The 4,962-nt window shown below is 31.9% G+C and overlaps 1 long non-coding RNA gene across 3 annotated transcripts in view; it reads right to left on the reverse strand.

Moving 5' to 3' along the window:
* LOC106457432 overlaps nt 1–1,506 on the reverse strand; it is a 13,104-nt gene extending 11,598 nt beyond the window's left edge. Inside the window, exon 1 of one of the 3 annotated variants that reach the window (XR_002610178.1) lies at nt 1,422–1,506. This is a non-coding gene — a long non-coding RNA (uncharacterized LOC106457432). Of the gene's footprint in view, nt 1–718; nt 802–1,085; nt 1,309–1,421 lie in introns of those variants that run through there. The other 2 variants (XR_002610177.1, XR_002610179.1) reach the window with 2 other exon arrangements.
* Between the last annotated feature and the right edge of the window lie 3,456 nt (nt 1,507–4,962).

Consider the following 4,962-nt stretch of genomic DNA (forward strand, 5'->3'; position numbering starts at 1 on the left):
TCATATAATCACCTATAATTATAACCTCCTTATCATCCACATCCTTCTCTTACCCTTTTGTTTTCATTCCCTCTAATACTTCATCTGCAAAAGCCAAGGGCTGAAATATGTTGTTCAACAGAATAGGCTCATTATAGCTAAATTAACTACTTTTTACTCTAATAGTACTCTTTCTAACTTCCTGAAAGTCATTATTAGCTAATGTATCCCTTGCATGTAAAAGCCTAAGCTCTTCCTGAAATTCTGCCACCATTTCCCACAGTCTACACCGTCTCTTTATCTATTGCCTCTACTTTAATTAGCATAGCTTCAAACTTTTCCAACTTACTAACAAATTGTACATGTTCACTACTAGCTTCCTTAAAAGTACATGCCAGTCTGGAGTTCCCAAATCAAACTCACTCATTGCACCCATTACACCTAAACAACTGTGAACGCTTAACTCCTACACTAGTCTTAACCATTGTATTTATACTTATAGTTATAGCATAAAAATAAATACTCAATACCATGTACCAGTAGCCTATTGTTAACACTGTTACTGTTAAGCCTAACGTTTAAGAACCAATTATTTTTATCACTTCTTTGTCTTCACACTAAACAACAAAGTCTATCTTTAATTATATAGAACTTAGAAATAGAGCTTAATAATTTAGTAGAACAATATATGTAATGTTAATAATAAAATGTATTTAGCCTGATTTATATTATAACTTACCTATATCTAGTATTAGCTGAATTGAAACTAATGTATCGAGGTTCAAGTAAACAAGTTAATCTTTAAAACACGAAAAAACAATAAACTAGTTTTAGATTGTATTTGTTTAATAAAACAATGTATTTATCCTGTTTTACAATTTACCAGTAAGTTAAATATACCTAAGCCTAAAGTACCGTTACACAAACTAAGCCTATTTTAACGTTGTAGTAAAATTCATACCACTAAACTCTACGTTAAACTTTGACCATTTTACTTTTATTTACCAGTCTTACTACATCTAGTTATCATTGAGTTATTTAACCCAAATTACTACAAATTATAATATTAATATTAAATAACTTTTAGAAACCGATAAGAGCTTAACTTTTCAACGTCCTCCTTCTTTAGTCGCGCCGTTTACAATCATATGCATGAAATTAAGACTAAATTAAAAGTGTCACAAAACTCATAAAATGTTCAATAGCATATCATGGCAACCATGGTGTTATTATTACGCATGAGTTAGACTGGACCAAAACGAATAACAACACAAAAAAACAAACACCTTTGCCTAATACCGCAGTTAATGCCAAATCCAGTGTCTTGTTAAAATGCTGTTATACATTATTCTTACTATGGACCTATAGAGAATGATGTGGTATAAACTGTTTTTAGAGTTTTAGGTTACACCACACACATATCGGTATTGGCATGTGCTTACATCTACTACATGTAATCCACCATTTTTCTTCGAAAAATTATTGTTTATAGACTGAAATGATTCATACGCGTCTAATGTTTAGACATTATGAAGCCTAAATATATCAGTTTTACAGGCATGAAAAGATAAATAATTGATCCAATTTTTAACTCAGTTCTTTAAACGTGATTGAAGTAAATCATAATTCTGATTATTCACTCCTGAAGAAGAAAAATATATCTTCCGTAGTTTTTCAGGTTATCGAGTTTTTTATTGTCTAGGTCAGTGGTCGGCAACTTTTTTTGATCGCGGGTCAATTTTTTTTTTTTCGGAAAATTTTGCATTGTGTTGTGTCAGTGATAATCATATAATTATTAATACCGGTACACGTATTTGAAATGTGTATGTTTATTTACATACAAAAAATTAATAGTTCGATATTTTCCCCTGAAATTGATCTTAAAATTCTCCGTAACCGTGACTCTTTCCCTTAATATCGTTGTTCTTCTCACATAGCCGAGAAACTTGAACTGAACAATGATTGTGCCCTTACGGGTTGCAATGGTGAAGCCAACTTTTGGCGGGTCAGCCAAATTATTGCCGCGGGTCATAGGTTGCCGATCACTGGTCTAGGTCATCATTTTTAGATCCCGCGTGAATTCTTAGAATCACGAAAGAGTACTGATGTAAATATTTAGTCTTTCTGAGTTTTGTTTTATTTGTAATTAAGCACAGAACTACACAATAGGCTACCTGTGCTCTGCCCACCACGGGTTTCGAAACTCGGATTCTAGCGTTGTAAGTCCGCAGACATATCGCTGTGCTACTGGGGGCCTTTCTGAGTTATGGTTTGAAAGTTTACTATTTAACAACTGTTTAAGGTTATTACAAACCTTTATTCTACTCCTCATCAACAGATGAACTTATAGTAGAAGTAATTATGTTAGAGAACTGTAATTTTTTTAAAATTTTATTTCAGTCATTACTGTAAGATTTAGATTTATGATTTTTATTAATATTGAATTATTTATTCATTTTAACACAAAATAATGTTATATTAATATCATTTATTTATTTATTTTATTTTGAATGATAAAGATGATCGGTTGGCATTGTTACGTTGTTACTATTATGAGCCTAATAGGTTTTTCATGTAAAATATCTGATACTAATTATTTAAAAACATGAATTCTGATTTTTACAAAGTTTTCTATGGTATACGGTCTGATTTATGAACAATTCTGGTTGAAAAGTAAGAGTCCAGATATTTGTTAAGACCATTTTGATTTCTATAGTAATATTATCAAATTAGTTGATAACATATATCACTGTTGGTTCTTCTTGTCAAGGTTTTCAATTTTTTTTTTCTTTGATTATAATTTTGAAACAATTTTAGTGTAATTTTTTGGGTGCCCATTTTTTTTTTTTTGGGTTTTTTTTTTTTTTTTTTTCACTTATAAAACTTTATCTCATATTATCGCCATCATCATCTTGGTAGATATTCGAGACTGAAGAACAGGGGTGCTCGGAAATTAAATAATTCCTGTTCTCCTCGCTTGGTAAAAAACAACAACAAAATTGGAATCGAAGAATCCAATACTGAAGAAAGGGTGGGGATCGATAGATCTAATCCTCAAGAATTAGATAGTCGTGGCCTTGTGGGGTTGAAATGGAAGTGTCCCGTGAAAATCCATTTTCACTTGTCGGGTGCCGAATATTTTATCTCATAAGTTAAGAATTTTATTATGAAGTGCAATAATATGTTTGCAACGAATCTTCAAATGAATGTTTCCAAACATTAGAAGAAAATGTGATATAATATCCATACAGCACTTTTGTACTTTCAAATAGAACTACTTTTAACAGCAGTCCTACATTGTTAAGTAAATAGTGATAAAACTCACACTTTTGTTATCCACGTCCCACAAATACTGCAATAAAAATCATTGATTTGAATAATGTGCTATTGATATCGTCTTGCGTAACGTTTGATGTTTCTTTTTTTTTCAATTGCTAAGTTCCTGACTTTCAGTTTTGTGTCTCTGATCATTAACCAGAACAAAACAGGGGAGTATGGGACCGTCTAAATGTCTATAATTCATGACAATAAATTATTGCTATAAAAGTATCTGACCCGTTTCTATTGGAAGTCTTCACTGCAGTAGTTCTAGTGAGAAAATCTTCCTTTTAAGAAGTAACAGAAACTGTTCTTTTTACATGTTGATTTACTGTCCTAACATCTGATGTTTTCATTCCTCACGACATAATACAAACTAGCCAGTATTGTCCTATATATGATATTTTAATTTCTTGTGTTATGATACACTCTAGCCAGTTCAGTCAGTCCTTTATGTGATATCATATATGTTAAACTAAGCCTACATTTTTGATCATGCAGACTTTTTATTACATATTTAAGAAATAAAGGTAATATGTTATTATACTCATATGTACAATAGTTTTACCCACTATGACGTCACAATGAAATTTTTATGAGCAGCTTGCTAAAATATAGTAAGTTACCAGAGTCCCTGAAAAGGAATTCGTGAATTGAGTCTTATTTTGACTCACTCAAAATGTAACTAATTACAAAAACTGTGTTAATGAATCTGCGTGAATGCAAACAGTTTGATGTATCATATCACAAAGTTTTCCTAGATGCTGGCGAGAGGACAAAAAGTAGGAAACACGCAGAGTTTGAACAAATTTTAGAGTTGTTGATAGAAGTAACAGGTGTCTTGATGTGTTTGTTAAAAAACAGTCTCAGTGCACGTTCCTATCTATGAATTTGTGGTCATGAAAACTGAAACTATCCAACTATATTTTACCTTATATGGACATGTGTGCGTCTAAATACAAACCGGTCGGTTTAGTTTCAAATGTGATATTTTAATTCTGCTCGGCATGATACACACTAGCTTGTTATAATTTCTAATATGACACGAGAAATTATAACAAGCTAGTGTGTACCATGACGGATCATGACATGAGGAGTCAAACATCATATATACGACTAAAGTGACTAGTGTGTACCATGACACGAGAAATTATAACAAGCTAGTCTGTATCATGACACGCGAAATTATAACAAGCTAGTTTGTACCATGACACGAGAAATTATAACAAGCTAGTGTGTACCATGACACGAGAAATTATAACATGATAGTGTGTACCATGACATTAGAAATTATAACAAGCTGGTGTGTACCATGACACGAGAAATTATAACAAGCTAGTGTGTACCATGACATTAGAAATTATAACAAGCTGGTGTGTACCAAACTAGGCAGTTTAGTCTTATGTATGATGTTCAACTCCTTGTATCATGATACAAATTAGCCCGTTTAGTCGAATATGTGATGTTTTAATTCTCCACGTCAGGATACAAACTACCCAGTTTAGATCTATTTGTATGTTCTAATTCCTGTGCCATGATAAAAAAAGTACTCAGTTTAGTCCTATATGTGATATTTTAATTCCTCGCGTCATAGTACCAACTAGCCAGCTTATAATTATATGTGATTTTTAATTCTTCATGTCATGACATAAACTAGCCAATTTA

This window comes from Limulus polyphemus, unplaced genomic scaffold, assembly GCF_000517525.1.
Source record: "Limulus polyphemus unplaced genomic scaffold, Limulus_polyphemus-2.1.2 Scaffold16, whole genome shotgun sequence".
In the NCBI taxonomy this organism is placed as follows: Eukaryota; Metazoa; Arthropoda; class Merostomata; order Xiphosura; family Limulidae; genus Limulus; species Limulus polyphemus.